Consider the following 21,201-nt stretch of genomic DNA (forward strand, 5'->3'; position numbering starts at 1 on the left):
TGCTGAGTCCTGCAGTGCATGGTCTCAGACTCCTCTTCTCTCCTTGCAATTTCTCCACAGCTCTGGCCTCTCTTCCTATCCATGGACCAGTGACCCCCGTGTTTATTATGTATTTCATCAACAAATCCGTTCTCATTCCTCACCCTCATGACTGTTTTCACTCAACATCTTCACATAAATGTGTCAGGGCCCTCAATCTCTACAGGTCCAAGAATGAACTTAAGATCATTGTCCCAAATTTATCCCCCCTCTCTTTCTCCATGCAAATGAGCCAAGAATCAGACTCATTCCAGCCAGTTCAGATTGTGAATATGTCTATATATATACACACATATATATACATACTACTGTTCTGTGTGTATACACACACACACACACACACATATATATACTACTATACAAGCCAGAAATTTTAGGTGGAGAGATGATAGATAGATGGATCGATAATCTCCTGCATATAAGCCAGAACTATGAGAGCATTGCTTTACATTTTCCACTTTCATGTACTCAATAGTCAATTCATTATCAATAGTCCATCGCCAATCCTATTAATATCATCTCCTAGATATCTCATAAATTTACCTATTTCTCTGTCCATACAACAAACTCCCACTTGGATTGTTGCAATAGATCAATACTACATCTTGTCACTCTCTGATTAAACCCATAGTGCAGTCAGAGAAGTCGTTTAAATATCTGAACATGACATTTCCCTACTTAAAACCATGCACTTGATTTCACATTGTTCTTAAGATAGGAGCAAATCCTGCCAGTTTAGCCCGTTTACTGCTTGAGCTTCCTTTCTGCCCACTTTGCCCCCAGAGCCACCATTCCAAGTGCACGGTCTTTCATTTGGATCCTTAGCTGCTCTCTTCTCTCCTGCTGTGGGTGCCGTTGGCCCTTCCCCTTTGCTTAGCTAACACCCACCTTCGCCACCAGTGCCACTTGCTGGAGGAAGACTTCCCTTGTCTTTTCTGCTTTCCCTTCCAAACCTTTCCTGCACACACTTACACATAAACACCAGGACAACGCAGATTTCCCTGCAACACAAGCTCATGGAATTCTCTCGATCAATGCCCGTTTTCTCCACCAAAACATCTGTGACACAAAAGCAAAGACTATGTCAAGATTTGCTCATAATTGCACCCATGACATCTAGCAAAGTCTGAATCTTGGTGGGTATTGAATAAATATTTATGAAAGGGACAACTGGGTATAATTTATAATCACTCAATGGACCTCTGAGTCTTCTACGTAGGCCTAAATGGAGACCTGAAAAGAATCATCAACCCTACATCGTTCATGCTTTTGGTGATGTTTTTTAACTTTTGTGATTCTCCTACGGATTCAATACTACTCTGGATTTTAGCACTTTAGTAGGTAAGGTCAACTCCAGAAGCCTGGCAATTCTAATAGTCCTGTTCTTGGTACAGGGACCCAGTGCGGGATTCAGTCAATTGCTTATGAGACTTATTCCACTTATATACTGAGAAAAATAACCACAAGACTGGACCACCTCGGGGGAAACTCAGATCAAAACTCAATTTATAATCTGAAGTACAATTTGTCATTCTGATCAGTAGACCACAATGGTACTCTCCATCTCCAGGAATTAGGTAGCTCAGAATCAGTGTCTAACCATATCCAAAGCTCCAGTTATTTCTCTTTCCCAGAGTGGGTTTACTATATGTATTTTTACTATATGGAATTTTATACCTTCTTTGTATTCTATTCACACACAGATAATACCTGGCATGAAATGTCTGTGTAGCCAGATTCTAGGATGTGTTTGTATCAGTGTGACCTGAAATGCAGTCTATTTTTGTCACAAAGTCGAAACAATAACATGTGGTACCTGATAATGTCTATGTGAACACTGACCCCTAAAAGCACATTATCCTTACAGTGTAATGCTGCTATTCTTGACGGTTGCTAGATCATTGGTATGAGAGAGCAAGAGTCTTTTGGAATTCTTTCTGCAAAAGGACAGAATTTCCCAGCCATTCTGAATGAACCAGGAGCATAGAACAGACTAACCAGATTAACAGCAATTTATCCGCAATACATAGCACATGGCCACCAAATAGCCTTCGGTGAAGGCGAGGAAGGAGATTAATTGCACATACAAGTGATATTGCTGAGTCCATCATTAAGAAATCCTGGATTATGGAACTGACTCAAATCTGAGAATCGGGCTAGATTGAGCAACTCCCTGCAGGGGTGGCCCATATCAGACCTGTGCTTCCCGGTCGTGGAGTGTTTTCATAACACAAATCAAGAAGGACTAATGTGCTATCACATATTTCAGTCAAGGGACCCCATGATCAGCCAACCAGTACGAAAGATTCCTGTAATTCAGAACATTCTGACTGATGAGCTTGACCTACTATGGTAACCACAACAATTTTGTCTTTTACTTTTTGAATGCTGCCACTTGGCCTCTACTGCCCTACACTAGTTTCCTCCTCATTGCAATCAGGGAAACCATTTCAATGGACACATTCTGCCCCTAACATCCTCAGCCTAGAAAAACAGTAATACGAACTCCCCAAAACTGTTGCCAGTCCCCTCGCCAACACATTTCTTAAGACCTTAGTAATGATCCACACTTCTTGGGGGACAAACAAGGGTAAGGATTCTTTGTAAATTATAATTTCACCCCAGAGTACTTGCTCCCCTTCTCTGTGTTATTTAAGGGATTTCTAGAATCTCAAGTTCACTATCCTAAACCTCCACTGATGTGAGATTATAGTCAAGCAAATGAGGCAGGAAACAGACCCACGCCTGCTAACTCAGAATGATACAGTCATCACTTTGAAAAATTATGCTTTGCCTGTCCAAGGTCAGTCACTGTTACTAGTCTTTATCATTCTTATATACAGTCCCAAGTTTTGTCATCCTAAAATAAAAGGAAAAAACTTCATCCAGGTTTCACAATGCAACTGACAACTCTGGGACACGTTGGCATCTGCCCAGTAGTTAGAAGTTTGGAGATGATGGGAGGTTTGTAGGTTCTGAAGAAGACCAGAAAATGCCACCCCAAAATATGCCACTTTGGCATACTGATTATTTTGAATTAAAGTTACTTGAGACACAGCCAGTATAAGAAGGACACTCTGACCCTCATTTGTCACCCTGAATCTTTCACATGAAAGTACCCTCTTGATGTCAGGAGAATAGAAGACATGCTTATAGCCAGGGATAGGAAATTCAGGGCTATGAGGCTGTAAAAACAAGCCTTGTTACTTCTTTGCCAATTAGCTACCCCAAGCCCAAAGAACTTTGTCTTGTCAATTTTTCACAAGTTTACTGTTTTCTTATCTAAAAGGTATAAGAGTTTTGGCCACATCTTTGAGTCTCATATTTTTATGGGTTTCCATACATATGAAATTAAATTTGTTTTTCTTCTGTCACTGTGTCTTATGTCAATTTAATTATCAGACCAATCAAAGAACTTAGAAGGGAAGAAGGAAAAAGTTCCCCTTCACTGCAGTTCCAAAGGGTGAATTGGCTCTCTCTTGCTAAGATAGCCCCTAACTCAGGGGCTCCAGGCAAGAAGAGACAGCCCCATCAACCAAGAAGGAAATACTTCAAAAATCCCAAGAACAGTGATGTGCTCCAGCAAGAGGGGGAGGGGGAATCCTGATCTGCAGCATTTAAAATACTTCTGTGGCTGACTTTGAGGGGTCAACATGATATCACTGAACACAGTGAAGAGATAAAGGCAGTCACCCTCATGAGCCATAAACAGCTGGGTCCAGCGTACCACCACAGAGGGCGGGGTGGACCTGGGGGTGAGGGAGGTTAGGAGTTCAAGGACATGCAAGTCTTTGGAATCAGCTCACATGGTCTAATTCTGATGCTTAGGATTCTACGTTTTTCTGATCGGTGCTCTCACTTTCACATAAGAAGACAGCAAGACTGTAAAGTTAATTTTTATTATAATTCAGCAACCATATCAAACCCTGAGTTTCATTTTCAAGTACATGGAAGTTGAAAGAAGCTGAGAGAATGCAGAGACTGTTTCATTGTCAGAGTTTCTGAGATTCAGTCTTTGCCATAATCAAGAATCTAAGGAGAGAAACTTATCATTTACCTTTGTCATCTATTCAATGCTCTCAAAACATTCCTGTATCCCGATAGCCTTTTATTTTATCTGTTTAATGACAGTGGCAACTTGGTTCTCCCAAAGCCTTACCTTGAATAGGCATTTGATTCCAAGGGAGTCTTTCATTCCAGAGACCAGAGGCTACGTTTAATTAGCTCTTTCACCACTGCATGTAATGAGCTGCCAACGTCCCCAAAGATGAATGGGATTTCACTGCTTTCGGCCTCAGTCTGAAAACCAGCCACCTCGTCACTCCTAACCCCACTTTCCCTAAGGCTCCATTACATTAAACCCATTCCCAAGTACCTTTCTGTGTATCAGCAAGGTCTTTACCCCAAAAGAACATACACCAAATATGGTAAAATTAAGGGAGGAAGAGGAGTCTATAGCAAAGGTTTTAGTTAGCATCCAGAGTGATGTGAAACTTGAAAAATCAGGCTCAGAAAACAGGAAGGAACCAAGAGAGATAATCAACAGGAAACACTGAAGGAGAAAGTCTGGTTTCGAACACCAGAGACTCTGCAGCTAACACCATCACCTCTGTCCCAGGCTCTGCTCTGCCCCTCTGGGGATAGATCCCCTCCATCCTCAAGCGGGACCCTCTGACTGCCAAACCAAGACCAGGTGCCTTTGTCCTCGCTTCCGGGGTGCGCAAAGAGCGTCTGATCTCCTTATTCTTGAACACGAAACTCTGCTTTCTGCCAGGAAGTAGAAACCCAAGGATTTACACCCAGCAGAAAGAGCACTCGGCCGCGGAAGAGTAAAAAACTATGACGACTGTACTGAATAGATAGGAAACGCGCACTTTTATAGAACAGTTTCAGAGAATGGGCGAGCAGAAAATGGGAGTAGAGTAAATGAAGAAAATTGATGACAGGAACTGTAGACTAATCTTCCAAGAAGTTTTGTAGGAATAGAAATGATAGTAACTTGAAGGGCAACAGTCTTGAAAATAATGTTTTTTTCTTTTCCTTTATAAGGGATAAAGACAAGTCAATTGGAGAATGCATTTAAGTGAAAAAGGCTGAATATTTCAGTAATTAAGGGATTAATTGAAATGAATGGAATTGGGTAAAATTAAGAATACATGTGTTTGGATTAACTTCATGAGGAGGAGGGTAATTTTCTACCTAAAATCGGAGAAGAGGAAAGAACTAAGACCGGGATACTGTAAGTTGGAGGAAGGAAGGAACGTTGTAGTTGTTTTTATAAAAAGAGTTCTCTCCCATAGTCTTGATCTTTTCACTTAAACAGAAGCTAAGAGCAGTGCTCAATGTGGAGGGAATGAGCCAGAGTTAGGAACCTTGGGCGAGTGGAAAACCTTTAGTAAACTTATGATGAAAAGCAATAGTGAACGACGCATGAATAAATGATACACTAGTGGAATTGAGGACCACTTCCTATCTCACTGCCTAAAAAGCTGTTTCTTAATAGTCACTGAAGTTGGGCTGATAGATTTTTTCCATTAGGGAAAAAAAAAAAGTATATACTAAATCCAGCTTCCCCAGCCCTAGTAACAGCCTTCAGCATGATTATACAAACAACAGATGCAGAAGGAGATTTTAGCCACACACCCACACACGTAAAATGCACAAATACCTTCTTGTAGTTTTAGTAAGTAGGATAAAATATTGCAAGAGGATGAAATGATTGTGGCAGATGGTAAATGAGTCCCAAATTTCGGTGTCTGGGGCAGCTTTATCTTTGGTTCTGCGGTGTCTTTGATGGCTATTTAAAGGAACTAGAATTTAACCACCCATTAAGAGTACAGATCAGGCCTTAGATTCACCTTGGTCTTCCGAGGTTTGTCCCTCCTGCAGAATCTTCCAGATGCATTCTGTAATGACACTGTCTCAAGCCACTGAGATCAACTGCTAAAGCCCAATCTGCTACAGGAATCTTCCTAGAAGAAAAGGATGTTTCATCAGAGGCATTCATTCATCCTAGCCCACACCTCGCCTGCTTCTGATCTTCCGCTGTTAGAAACATAACACACTGGAGGAAGATTGTGCTATATTTCATGAGTGCTCTGTGCCGCCACCAAGGGACAGTTCCATCTGTTATTTGCTCTCAGCTTTGCTTACTGATAAAACAGGAAGGACAGCTTGCTGATGGGCTCTTTGAAGCAAATGGCTCCTCTCTTTCCTGCAATTAATGTTTATAAATTATTTCTACAGTAGATGGTATGTATGGTACCATGATTTCAAAATTAGTTTCAATAAATTAAGGGCCTGCATTCATTACAAGAGTAGCTTGATTACAATGCAACTCGTGGAGTCTAGTATACGCTCTACCTTTTGTGGAAATTACTGCATGAAACCAAACGCTGCCATTAATCCTGTTCGTTATCAACCCCCCGTAAGAAGATCTTCAGATCGAATGTTCAGTTGTTGAAATTTCATTTTGTCTAGTACATGAGGATTTCAGTTGTTTACAGAAAACAGAATTCAGGGTACTTTAAAATTTCAAATTCTAGGTTAATAACTTTTTGCTGTAGCAAAGGGAGCTGGCTTATGAGGGGAAAGCACAAATATCACTAAAGCAATTTGGTTTCTTCCCCCAAATTAGTCTGTCATTCCAATCATACACCATTCTTTAGGTAGAGAATCATTATATATTTTCTGGCCTCTGCACTATTTTAAAAGGGATTTCCATAGACCTAGACTATAAATTGCTTTTTCTAAATTGGAAAACATTCTTTTACCTCAACTTGTCATGTTTTCTTTATTTCTTTGGTTCAATATCCATGACCAAATTGCCTGTGTTTTCTTTATAAACTAATTATATTCCCTCATTATATTGATATATTTTCTACAAAACAGCGACTATGAAATTTCTATTAGGCTTGTCACTTTCAAGTTTTAGACTAGGAATTTCAACTTTCCAAGCAACACCTACTAGTTAAAAGGACAAACAAGAAAAAAGTGGAATCGGGATTTCTAAAGACTAGAGGTTGGGGAGAGAAGCCTTTGAGCAATGTAAGAGTCATTAAGAGACTCTGAAAAGCCCTGGGAGGCAACCATCTCTTCATCCTTGTATGAGATCGGCTGAGAAACTGAACTTTGGCAAGGAGGGAGGACCAACAGGAGATGAGAATACCAAGATTGCTGCTTTAAGAAAAGAATACAGCATACCTGGAAAGTGTGACCCTTTAGAATATATTAATAATGAATGAGCAAAATGAAAGAACTGCTAGAACATGAAGGAAGAAAAATAGGTATGAAGCACCCCCCTACTATCAACAGGGTGTATTTAGGAGAAGCAATTTTATTTAAAGAACAAATAGGCCAGTGGTACTGCACCGTTTATGACCATTTCATTTTATTTCACAATGACTCATAGAAGACATGACCTGTGTTGCTTGTGCTCATGGCACTGTGAGAGTAAATTAGAAAGCATGGCAGAGATCTGAAGCCTAAAAGTAATTGCACAAAATAAAATCTATTACATTTTTAAAAGATTAACCTGAGTGGAATTTGAATTACAACATTCTTTGTCAACTCCATCATTCAGTGAGAGGTAAGATAAAGCCCCTTTGAGATGGGACCATACACATTAATAAAGAACAGAAAAAAAAAAAAAAAGAAAAGAAAATGTTCAGGGAAGTTTTACTTATCATTAAATCTGTTTCACCCTTTTTCCCCCCTAATCTTCCAAGTACCCAGCCGTTCTTAGCAGATTGGAGTGGTATTCAAAAGGGTACCGATTAAATGAAGAAGTGATGAGAAACTAACAGAACACAGTTATGAAGAGACTGGGTAGAGTACAATTCATGTTTTTAAGTGCCTTTTGGTGAGATTAAAAGAAATAGTTACCAACAAGGTAATACTGTCGTTAAAAAGAGCAAGAACATTATTAGCCTATATGCGATGAGTAGGAGCAGTGAAATAATTCCCTATTCCGTACAGTCATCTCTCTTTGGGGCAGTGTACATAACCCAGGTGCCAAGCCACTGGAATGACCGGACATTTGACACAACAGTCTGGTCATTTTATATTCCTCAAGTAATCAGGGAAATAGAAACAGTCACAGAGGTTAGAGGAGAGAACAGATTCAGGCATATGAGATATTTTCTAAAAGGAATAGCACGCACTGAACCCAGAGAATAGTCTACCATGTAACAGACTTCAGCAAGAAGTGATAACTGTTTTTCATGGTTCCTAAGAACACACACACACACACACACACACACACACACACACACACATAGAATTGAGAATATAATATGAAAGATTGATGTTTAATCTAGGAAAATGTACAAATGTACACGGGGACTGAAAGCAGCCTTTCTTCTGAGTCTTTAATAAATGCATATACTGTCATGTTTCAAAGAGTTGAAGGCCATCCTTCTTATGGGCCTGTTTATTATGATCAGTCCCATTATTATTCCCTATGATGCAGTTTAGAAAATAAATTTGTGCACTTAGTAAATGGACCAGATCATAAGCGACTGCCTTTTGCTGCACAGTTGGTTGCTTTCATGACTCGTACACTTAACTAGTCAACTTTAGGGGGAAAAATGTTCATTTTCCTTTGAAGGAAATTAAGTACCTATTTTTAGAAAATTAAAAACAATCAGGCATCCATTGTTTTGTTTTCCTATGAAAACTGACTGATGCTTAAGTGTGACTAGGACGACATAATGACTGGCTACTAGTAACAAGTTCTTTTGATATGGAATTGAAATGAGTGTTTAATGAGCTATTGCAGAATTTTCAGTTTTCTAAATAAAGCGACATAGGGAAAATGGGCAGCACAAGGCTGGTATTCAGGAGAAAGACGAGATTCGTAAATAAAAACAGCACGGTGAAGAAACAAAATTGTTTAGGCATTAAAACTACCTATCAGTTAGATGCATATTTCTCTTCAAAGTAACCTATGCAAAAGCTATTATCCCCATAACAACTTTGTTCTAAGTATTTTTAAAGCTCCATTTTTGGAATGGACACTGTGCATAATTCCAGTCATATACGAAATCAGGCACTATAACTTCCCTTATCCTATGGAATAGCTTGAATTCTGCTGCCTCTCTTCATATGTCAAAATAAGTACTCTCTACTCAGAAATATTTGCTGCCTCCTCATTTTATGGACCGAGCCATACAACTAAATTGAAGAATGAAAAAAAAAAAAAACAAAAAACAAAAAACTCTTAGAACTACCAATTTAAATGCAGATTCATGGTTCTTAAATTTTTGCGCCATGAAATGCTAGATAGACTGTGTGAGTGGTCACGAACCCATTCAGTAATCCACCGTGACTTTACTATTGATTCGGTTACATGAGGCTACATGGTGTCACCAGATAAACAATTAGGAAGAAAAGTTGCCTACACAGTCCAGCCTCAATGTCACAAGTTAGTTAATACATTTTGGTCCTCAATTGCCACTTGAAGCCAGTTCAATACTGGTGCAAATTCTGCAGCTAGCTTGGGACTATTATCATGCCTGGCCTAGTTTACAATCCTAAGAATGGCCACGTACCTCCATTTTAGGAAGACAAGAGTCTGAGGATCAAAACCTCTTGAATTATAATCTCCAATCTAAACAAGGCCCGTCCTGTCTCATCATTATGAAAAGAATTATTGTTTCTTAAAAATTGTTAAAATATTGACTGATGGCAGAAAGCGGCATGGCAGATTTTTTTAAGGAAAAGATATCAAATACCAACAATAGGCAGTGACATATAAGGATGTGATTCCTGTTTTACAAAAAACTTATAAAATAAAATAGCAATATTTAGTATCATCATCCCTCTCCAAAATTATCACTGCATTCCTGCCACTACTGTGTTCAATAAAATCTCTTGCCGTGGAAAGGATGGTGGCAAATGTGACTTTAAAAAGTCTGTGGGTTAATTGCATATATTACACGTCTACTGTGTGCTCTATTAACGTAAAAATAAGTAACCGTTTCTAAAGAACTTACTGTGATCCAGACACTATTCTTAGAGGTTATATAATCCTCATTTCAGGCCTGTAAAGGGACCATTGCCAGGCCTTATTTTAAAGATAAGTAAATCAAAGTTCAGAGAGGTTAATAACTTGCTCTTGGTTTCATCTCTAAGAAGTGATAGAGCCAAAATTTAAACCCATGTCTAACTCCGAAGTTTACACTTTTATTAACTATTTCTGAGAGTTATATTTGAGTTATCCTTGCTGTTGAAGTTTTAGTAGGAAAAAATCTCAGTCTCTGGGACTGAATGAAATATATAAACTGTTGTATATGAAAATGTCTGTCGGCTGAAGAAACACAATTTAAACAATGTTTAAACCTGACACTAAATTCCACACCCTATTTCTCATTTCAAAAATGATTAAACAAATTTCTTTCCCTGCTGGAATATCACCAGATTGGCATGTGATCTATCTGGAATCTACCATCCAATCCCAAATAGCCAGAGGACAGAAGCTGCTTTCACGTCATTTCTAAGCAAAAGCTGAAAGGCTAAAAATCACTGCAGAAATTTGTTCTGGTGAGATTTTTCAGTTCAATTTTAAACTCCCTTGAGGTTTAAACAAACTTCAGATAATCATCTTGAACTTGGTGGTGAACCAAACTCAGATTCAGACTATGGCTTCTCAGAGGGTCAGCCCTTCCATTTAGAACAAGGCACAGCTTAAAGTGATGAGCCAAGTGGGTCAGATGTTCAATACTTGGCAGCAGACTCAGCTGTCGTGTTGAAACAATGTCGACAAGATGGCAGGCTTTAAAATAAATCCCCCGTGGAGGCTATCGATATCATTCTTTCTTTCCCTTCTGTCTCTTACCCAGTCTGGCTACTTTCTGAAGCACGTGTCAGTCACGCAGAGTACTTACTAGGAACTACAAGGACTGCAAGACACTCCGATATTTATTCCAGCAACAGGAGCCAATCGTGGGCATATATACAAGGGGACTTCCTTAACTCCCCTGCACAAAGTCAAGCATGCTGCTGACACACACCTGCCCAAGCTGTCAGAGGGCAGCCAAAGCCACCACATTCCTCATTCACCAGCTCTTAACCCTTTCCAGTCAACTCTCTTGAATAAAGTGGGCACAGAGCACCTTGAGTTTTTCTCCTACAGGATCCATTTTGGCAAAGGCTCTGAGAACATCGATTAATTTCAGTTAGATAGCCATCCATCGATCTTTCTGGTAAGCAAGACGCTGGCTTACTAACTTTGAGTTATGCATCACATAAGGGTTAGAAATGTGGATTAATTAACTATTTGTGTGATACCATTTCTCTATAATGAACTGACTTGGACTCCTTCAGTATAGCCTACAAGTCTAGCCCAATTCATGACAACATTTAAGCTTTTGATTTCATGAACTTTCACATGTGTGCTCTGATCAATTATAAATAGAAATCTAGCCCCACTGTGAGAAAAGTAACTTTTGATAGTTCTCTGTTCTAAAGTAACTGATCATCTGGTAGATATGAGATTAATAGGAGAATAATATAATATAGGAGAAAAATACAATGCCAGTAAATATAATCTGGTATTAAGATTGTTTTAAATGGCTCACATTGTCTTTGCCTTTAGGGTCTATACAATAAATTATCGCCAATCCACGTATCTTTCAGTTATGTGATTTTGAAATTGGTATATCGGTATTTTGGTAAAGTCACTGGGCTAACCTAAACCACCAGAATACCCAGGTGAACGGCTTTATTACAATGAAAAGTTGAGATACTAAACTGTTGGAGGGGAACACTGAGAAAAGCTCTCTTGTATTAGCCCCACCCCCACCCTCAGCCCCACCCCAGGCTCTTCATCTTTTTAGTGCTCTCAGAATACTGAAGCCACGGACAATTAAAAACCTCGCACTTGAAGAGGGCCGTGAGATGATCTGATGCGGTCATTCACAAAAGGGTTGCAACACCTCCTTCTGAAGCTACCTCAAAATTACTAAGGAGAGAAAGCGGCTGCCCACACCTGCTCCATTCAGAGCCGCTCCCACCATTCTCCTCCACGGTCTTCTTAAGCAGGGTTCTCTTGGAAAATAAAATGGCATTGCTAAGGGAAAAATTAAGAACCATTCATCTCGTCTGGGATACTCCTCATTTTATAAGTGAGTCAACTGAAGCTGCAAGAAGCGACATGATGAGGCCCATGTCACCCACCTAGTTAATGACCAGGTCAGAAGAGCAGCAGCTCTTCCTCCGTCTGACGCTAGAACCCATCAGGCCCTTGCCGAAGACCAGGGCTTTGCTCATGTTCTTGTTTCCTCTGTCTACACTTTCCAATACCCTCATTCTCCCTGATAGGCTCTCCTCATCTTTCCAGCAGAAAATCATGGAGCCTTTTTGGAACCCCAGCCAATTTTATTCGTTTAAACACAGAGCTAAGCACTTATCTGGGGGGAACTGGATTTAGGTGTAAAGGAAAACCCAAGGCTAAAGTGAAAATTTCACTTCATTTCAGGATCATTACTGCTATTATGATCACCATGACCGTGTCACCAACACCTCCGTCATCATCCGTTACATTTAGACTGCCCTCTAGAATGGTTTATTCACATGCATGTTGCTTCATTTGATGACAGCCAACAAATACTTTTAAGTATCTTAACAAACCGAGTGCTAGGAAGATCCAGAATTTATCTGTACTACTTTGTACTTAATGCTTTGTAACCAACCATAATTTGTTTAGCATATGCAATTGCTCTCACCAAATAGATGTTTTAATCTTTTAAGTCCTCTGTGATGGCCCCTGTTATTTTTTTTATTACACAGGTGTCTAATAAAGAGACCTTTTTATAGAAAACAATGTGTAGATTACTCGTTAGCAAAACTAGACATAAAACCAACACCCTTAACCGCAGAGTCCAATGGCAAAAAGTTAAGAGCTGAAAGTGGAATTAGTGGCAGGCGCACTGCGGGAGTGCTGTAGCCTTGAGTGACCTCTCGGCGGCTCTTGATGCTAATGATCATGCCCTTCTTCCTGAACCTTCCATTCCCTTTGTTTTATATATCACTGCTCTCTTCTTAGCTCTTTGAAGCTGCCTTCCAAAGGCCATTTGATGGCTTTCCTGACCCTCCACATATTTTCATACTTTGGAGTATCTGCTCATGACATTCGTTCCTTTCTTCCTCTCTGCTTGAACTTCTCATCTTCCAAGATTCATCTCCAATACCACTTCCTTTTCTAAGGCCTTTCCTGACCATCTAGACTGGAATTATTTGTTCCTTCCTCTTTTCTTTTTTAAAAACTATATCTGGTTTTTCAAACAGCTAATTCATTCACATGATTCAAAAGCTGAAAATATAAATAGGCATGCGCTGAAGAGCCTGTACCATTTCCTGTCATCCAGTTTTCCTTCCCATCACTTGATTTTTGCATTTCCAAAGATACTTATGCATAAATAAGCAAAGATAAGCATAATTTTCCTCTGGTTGTACACAAGTGGTGGCGTCCTATACAGTATGTTCTGCACACTGCTTTTTTCTCACTTAATGAGAAATGTTTTGGAGAGAGGTATTTTTATATTAATACATAGAGTACCTATTAATATCCATTCTACAGCTATATGATATTTTATGACAGAGGTATAGCATACTGTATTTAACCAGTCTCCCGTCGATGGAACTGAGAGCAATAGTCTCATAGCTATTAGTAGTCTCATAATACGTCATTTTGCAAATACGTACGATTACACCTACAGAATAAATTGGAATTGTTCTGAGAGCATTCAATTTTCATAAACATTTTCCATCGTCCTGGGTGTATATGTGCAGCAATTTACACTTTCTCAAGCAATATGTGTTTATTTGACCCATATTTTTGATAACACAGTATTATCAAACTTATGCATCTTTATCAATCTTAATAGGTAAGAGGCGTTATTTCAGTGTAATATTAATTTGCACTTCTTTTATTATGATTAAGGCTGAGAACCTTTTTCACAGTTCTAATGATCATGTGTACCACCTTTTTAATTATTTGTTTATATTATTTCTATATTCTTCTCCTAGGTAATCTCATTCATTTATAGATGCTCTTTACATATTAGGGAAATTATATTTTTTTCTGTTACATGAGCTGCAATTTTTAAAATTTGTGTTGTTTGCTTTTGACTCTGTTTATAGTAACCCTCTTCATTCTCTAGCTGCCTATTAGCCATTCCTTTATTATTAAGCTCATTATATTATGTCATAAATGTTTCTATATTTGCTGTTATATAAAAACAAATATTGTTGCTCTTAGATTTTTAAGATCTCAAGAACAGATATCATTTCTCATTCAACTTTCCACACCTTTGTATGTTAGCACAACACTAGGCACCGAGAAGTCAGCAATAAATTTTCTGTGAATGGATCATTAGTGTTTGCTTACTTTTTTCTTCTGAGCTTAAATTGCTGCTAAACTGGAATGATTAAATTGGTGGTAGCGACAGGTAACAACATTTATAGCACTGCTTCGTTGTGGCTCTACTTCTCCTTTCCCTATTCTATGCGACTTAACTAAACAATAACAAGCAGCAATTATTTAGCAGATTGGTTTTTATCCGGAGTACAGTTCAAAAAAATGTCATGGGTGTGTGTGTATGTTCTATGTGCGTACGGGGTGGAGATGGAAAAGGCAAACTCATACCCATTTACGGTCCTAAGTTTCTTTTTTAGCTCATAAAATAAATAAGTACCAGAGTAAAGCTTCCTAGAACATACTGAAGATTTTGGGCCAAGATCCCTAGTCCCAGAAACCTATTTAGAAATGATACGTTTGAAGTAAATCAATAGGAAATTCAAGGAAACAAGTGACCTGCCCTTCAATGAATCCTACATTAACTAGTACTACATCTATTCATCCTTTATTTTCCTCCTTGCATATCCTAGACATAAATTTTAGGATTTCTTTTTATAGAAAAAAAGTGAAAATTTAATTTTCTAGTATCAACCACTCCTCATGTTATTGCTTCTCAAGGGTTTCTGTAGTTGAATGAAAACACAGTGACTCCTCAGGCTGTCTTTAAAACAAAGTTTGTTATATACTTGGTCAGCAGGGGTGGAAAGAAGGTATGGAATTCCATACACATGTTCATCCATAATTTTCTCTTTGGTTCAGACCTTGATGAGGAGCTGAGATGTCCCTTGCTTTATTTGGTTTTTAGGTCTCCGAGCTAGCATGCAATGGCATAAGAGCATTCACCCTGACTCACCTTCCCTTTGTGTTCCTTTCTTTTTTTTTCCTCTCTCTCTCTCTCTCTCTTTTTTTTTTTTTTTTTTTTTGTCAATGATGACTGCACAAAAAAATAAACAGTTTTCCTATGGTGCTTGACAGCACTCAAATGTGCCAGGGCAAGGACCCCTTTTCTAGAAAATGAAATAAAACATATGGGAGGAAACTAAGAACTCTTGTCAAAATTATTCCACTGTGAAATTAGTTACATTCCACAAGAAAATATAATCATGCCAAGGGTTTCTTTCTTCAGTGACTCTCGCATAAACTGCAGCAGAAAAAAAAATCTGGTGTTCAGCTTCATAAGCTGTCAGTGCCGTTGGCTACCTAAAGCCATTCATATTTGATTATTTTCAGTCCACTGCAATCTCTATACAGCCCTGGTGGATATTTCTTTGGTTCATTGAATAAAACATTCACATCAGTCTATGATTGTGTTGCCGTTGTCCTTGCTATAATTAACACAGCAACAGATTAAAAAATACTACTTAAAATAACTGGTGTACAATTCACTTCCAAACAGAATACACATAAAAAAGATTATCCAACAGAGAGCTGCCAAATGTACTGTAAACTGGAAGGGTTTCAATATCCTTTAAACACTCGGCTAGAAGCTAACTGAACCACGTCTCTGCTGTCAGTAGAGCATGAAACTCTGAGATTTGTTTCAGTTTCCATCCAGTCTCTGCCAGTGAAAACTAAAGACTTCCACAGAGCGAATACATATTTCCATTTTTACTGGCATTGTCTACTTTCTCTTTTATAAGCAATACATTTCCCTTTCAAGGATGCTTGCACCTTTTATGAAGATGACGTTCTGAAAAGCACCGTGGTGTAACAAACTTCCCCAACTTTCATCACCATCCTCATCTCCATAGAATCGCGCTTGCGTGCACACGGTTGTGAATGGCACTGTGAAGAAAATCTAATAGACCCCATCCTTTCTCCTACAAAAACGTATCACGGCAATCTCAGGGTCGTGAGATTGAGCCCTGCGTAGGGCTCCGCGCTGGGTGCGGGGCCTGCTAAGGATTCTCTCTCCCTCTGCCGCTGCTCTGGCTCACGTGTATGTTCTCTCTAAATAAAGGAATGTAGCATGGAAAATACACACACACACACACACACACACACACACCCCCACTCTCTCTCTAGAGAGAGAGAGAGAGAGAGAGAGAGAGAGAGAAATGAATATAAACAGTAGACCCTGCTCAGAATCCTCTATTGGACTCCCATTTCTTATCAAATCAAATACAATTTTCTCAGCCTGTCATTCAAAGACTTCTACAATATGGGTCTAGATTATCTTTGCAGCCTGTGTTTCACCAATCTCCTGAGTGTATCTCCTATTCCCAGTAAACCAGATAACTTGCAGTTCCTGTATCATTGGCTGTTCCCATTATCCGGTCCTGCCTCCCAGATAAGCAGAGAATCAGAGCCCCAGAATCAACTCATGTGAAGTACTGGTGTTGGATGCCTGCTACAATGGAAGACAGGGAGGAAGAGGTGCTCCCCGTAGTCGTATGGATAGGCAGCTGGCGTGCCACTAAGGGCATGATCTGAGTCACATCATCTCTCAGAGCTGCTGATAAGAAAAATCATGCAGACATCTAAATAAGTTATTGGTTTATTTTTAAAAAGATTTTATTGACTCATTTGAGAGAGAGAGACAGAGAAAGCATAAGCAGGGGGAGGGGCAGAGGGAGAGGGAGAAGCAGACTCCCCACTGAGCTGGGAGTCTGACTTGGGGCTCAATTCCAGGACCTGGAGATCACGACCTAAGGCAAAGGCAGATGCTTACCTGACTGAGCTACCCAGGTGCCCCTAAAGTGATGCACTATTATTTATTTTGACATCCTGTGTAACATCCTGCTATAGAGAAGTATAATATTATTAAATAAAAAAAAAAAGAAATTTCCCCTTTTAGGTACATTTTCTTGAAAGTAGAATGATTTCAAAACTAGCTGGAGGGTTCAGGAAAAAAAATCTGTTGGTCTCCTAATTTGCTCCTAAGATTGAGGGAAGCCATTTATTAATTTTATCTCTTATTTTCTCCTCTAACAGGTAAGATAAATAAAACTCTCAACTGCCCATCTACCTTACTTTTATAATTCACACATAAAGTACATATAACGGTGAGAAATCTTGACTTTCAAAGTACTTAGTAATATTTACAGAGCTGAAAGCCTGTAAGAAATGCAGAGTGGTCATATTCATTACAGACTTTGCTTTCCAAGGCTACAGGAGTGCATCAAGAAAATAAACCATAAATATGATACATTTTTGGCTATGCAGCACTTAAAAGACCCTTTAAAATATGTACTTCTTCCACTAAAATAAGAAGAAAACTTAGGATTTGAAGCTGCTTAACAGTTCCATTACTGCAAGTGCAATGACATTTTGTCATAACTTTTCTTTCTGTTTCCACAACTTTCACATTCCTAGTAATGTTATGACATGTTTTGCTTTTATTTGCTCAAGTTTAATGGCTAATTCATTTCCAATCAAAATGTTCAAAAAATTAATATTTTGACTAAAAATAGTCATTGAAAGGCCAGTGCTAACTATGAAGTCTCACAGACCCAGTCTATCCTTTTTTAATGTGTGTAAACAAACTCTCTAGGAGTCTGTTTATGAACTGGTTATTTCAATGTGTGGAAGTGAGCAAATGTTCTATCACTGCTGACTCTGAGGAAGGCACTGGCTGTGTGGGCAGAGAATGTCGAAGCCATCTGTGAAGGGAAGGGTATGTCACCTGAATTAATGTAGTAGACCTGCCCCGTAAGTCATCTCTGCCATTCTGCCCTACCACACTGCTGGGAAGAGTAGGGGTCAATATTCCACGCCTTTAGAACATACAGAGCCTATTTATTTACTGTGGGATTCATAACCCTTCATGGAGTCAGGATACAATAAGACTCAGATTGAAAACATTTTTAAGAAACCAATTATTCAAAGCAGTCACTTAGCCATTAAACTTGAACAGATATTTCAAAATCCCCCTTGTTACTGAACGCCCCGACTCGCCTACCTGTAGAGAGGCAGCGGTCGCCTACGGGCTCAGACTTCAGTGCCCTTGAATACGCTCCTCCCCCAATGCAATCAGTTGTTTCCTTCTTCATGTTCATTGAAGTGCCTGATTTTTTTTTCATTTTTCCCCAAAATCCTTTAGAAAGGAACATGAAATTCCTTAGTTCAGTTAGACTTACGAAGCAAACTCCTTCTGTGCGGAAGGAGCGCTGTTGTGGCCATCTCACAGAAGCAGACAGTGAGCGTGGTAAGTAGCAAATATCAGAGGAAAAGAGATCATGAAATGTCAAAAACAAACTTCAAGTGGTCAGTGTTTTGTTCCTGGTTGCTTTTTGCTGAGGGAACAAGGATAAGGACCAGCGAATTTTTTGTTGAATATTTAGATTGGTAATTGCTACTTATAGGACATAATTATGACTGGTCATAAAAATAACTGAATATCGAACAAATGGATGCTTTCTGGCCCTGTGGGCCAGTTTCCAACAATGAACATATTCTTCATACTATTTTGTACCCATAGAAGCACAAAGGGTTGCTGCTTCAGACTTCTTGCCCAGGGAATCAGCTCATTCAGCACATCCATATGGTGCCCCAGATTCTATTGAAAAGTCCATGAATCATGTGGGTAAACGGCCGTAGACCACTTCTATGTCCTCATTTTCGTTCCCATTAGCTGGGGGTTTTAAACTCCGCCTTGAGTTCATTTTGATTGCTAATTATTAGGTTTCTGTAGTTCGTTGGAATTGTGCAGAAGGAGCTGAGAAGATGGTGGGGAAAAAACCAAAAAGCTGGGAAAAAACAAGGCTGGTGCAGGGATGTGAGCAGCCGGGTGGCTTGCTTCCTAGCACCCCGCAGAGATCTAGGTGCACGAAACCTTTTCTGCAAAAGTCTTTGCTTCAGAGTCAAACTGCTCCTCTAACAACTTCTTTCAGATGATTAAAAAAAACAAAACAAAACAAAAAACCTCACTGAGCACCAATTATACAGGAAGCACTGTGATAGTTTTTCAATTATAAAAATATTTAAGAATATGATTGCTATCTTCACGGAGCTCAAGGTCCCTGTGAAAGTCACCACGAAAACAATGCAGTTGAATATAAACTACTGTAAGACTGTGGCAGCTTACGAGTGCAGTAGAAGAGACTCGGGGGTGTAGATGCAAGGGTCGACTGGCGGGAGAAACAAAAGGGACCAGAGAAAAGGTAGCATCGGTGGGGGTGTCTTAAAATGTTATTGAGAAATATAGTTTAATAATATAATTACAATATATACATAATGATGTGATTCTGACATGTGGGAACGAGGAAATCACTTCTAGTGCCTTGCTAACTGAGGGTACAATCACACAATTCGGGGTTTAGCTTTCCATCCTATGTACTTTTAGCGGCTCTGTGTTTCTATTTACACAGCTTTAGCTCGTTGGCTGGAATCTTCGCTGCCACGCATTCATCATCCCTGCTCTTCTTTTATTTCTTTCTGATAAATGATTCAATTTCTGTAAACATATTTTCTCATAGGGCTCTATTTCCCTCTAATTTTATCATCTTTAGGCTCTTCCCTGACCATCTGTAAGCTCTTTAAATTTAGTGTAATGATGCTTTCAAAAGGGCAGAGGTATCAGACCCGGGGCAAATCAAAATTGGTTTTTCTTCTCCCCTATAAAGTATGGTTAAAATAAACATCACAAAAATCTATGAGGAAATGAAACAGAGGAGATCTCACAAAGCCAACTGAAATGAAGCAGAGAGGAAGCCCTGTTTCTTCAGCTTGTCGAGCGAACACTGTTATAGTGGAAAGAGTGGGGTCTCCCCCACTGGGAGTCTCTCCCACCTTTGTGCCTTGGGCTTTTCATGTTATATAAAGCAGCCACCCCTTGGCGCCCACCTCAGGCCTGAATTCAAGTTGCATTCACATGTTTGTCAAAGCTCTCCGTTCAGATGGAACAGAGGGGACTAATTTACTTGGCGCAGCAGATAGGAAAGCCAGCGGAATAGAAGTGGAGTTGCAGGGTAGACAAGAGCACATGGGTGTGTGGAGAGCTTCCAGCAACAGGTTGCAGAAGAAATCAGGCAGAGCAGGCACATCACAATCTGGAGCAGAAACGTCTCTGCACGTTCAGCGCACATTCACCACCCTTCCCTTCTGGCTCACTTATTCTTCAATAAGTTCACCCCAGGAACTGGTGCTGTATCACTTCCATTAGTTATATTTTCATCTACCCAAATAGAGTTTTGCTCTCAACCCTCTCTTGGCATAAGAAACAGGATAGTAAAATGGCCACTATTCTCCTGAAAAATTGATTCCATCTGCAGTAGCTTATTGAAAAGGCTGACAATAACTCATTCCTACCAACCACTTCCAGAAAGTCAGAGAAGGAACAGCCCACACCCTGAAGGAGAAAGAAAGGTATTTTCTCTGTGATTTTTAAAGGTATGAAAAGAAAAATCTCTATTGCAACATTGACTGTAAACCGCACAAACAATACATTGTTTTGAAGATTGATTAAGCTTTCAAGTGTCACTATGACTATTATTAATCGATGGCGTTCGCAACTTACTACTTTACATGACATCAACTGAGCAATAGTGAGAAACTGACAAACAACGAAATTCAGTTATAAATTGTTCAGGTAATAAGAATTCTCGTGAAAATGGAAGACAAAATGGATATTAAATGGTACAGAAATCTAGGCATTCCAATTTTCACGACTACTGCACCAGCAGAGTTTGATTTTAAATTGTAAAATTTTAGGGTAGACTGGTTCATAATGTGTTCCAATTTTCAAAGAGGTCAAGTTTTCTTATGCCAAACTATAGTCCGCAATTACTGGCACCTTTTTTCCTATCTTTATGTATCTTTGATTTAAAAAATACTTTACTTAACTAACCCCTTTCTACATCCTT

The 21,201-nt window shown here is 39.3% G+C and overlaps 1 long non-coding RNA gene across 1 annotated transcript in view; it reads right to left on the reverse strand.

The window, feature by feature from the left end:
* Positions 1 to 436: 436 nt before the first annotated feature.
* Positions 437 to 21,201, reverse strand: part of LOC130543339 (uncharacterized) — a 36,678-nt gene continuing 15,913 nt past the window's right edge. Inside the window, exons 4-5 of the long non-coding RNA XR_008958634.1 lie at positions 5,898 to 6,011; positions 437 to 1,098 (exon numbers count right to left, since the gene is read on the reverse strand). This is a non-coding gene — a long non-coding RNA (uncharacterized LOC130543339). The remainder of the gene's footprint in view (positions 1,099 to 5,897; positions 6,012 to 21,201) is intronic.

The sequence above is a fragment of the Ursus arctos genome, unplaced genomic scaffold (genome assembly GCF_023065955.2).
Source record: "Ursus arctos isolate Adak ecotype North America unplaced genomic scaffold, UrsArc2.0 scaffold_11, whole genome shotgun sequence".
NCBI classification, from domain to species: domain Eukaryota; kingdom Metazoa; phylum Chordata; class Mammalia; order Carnivora; family Ursidae; genus Ursus; species Ursus arctos.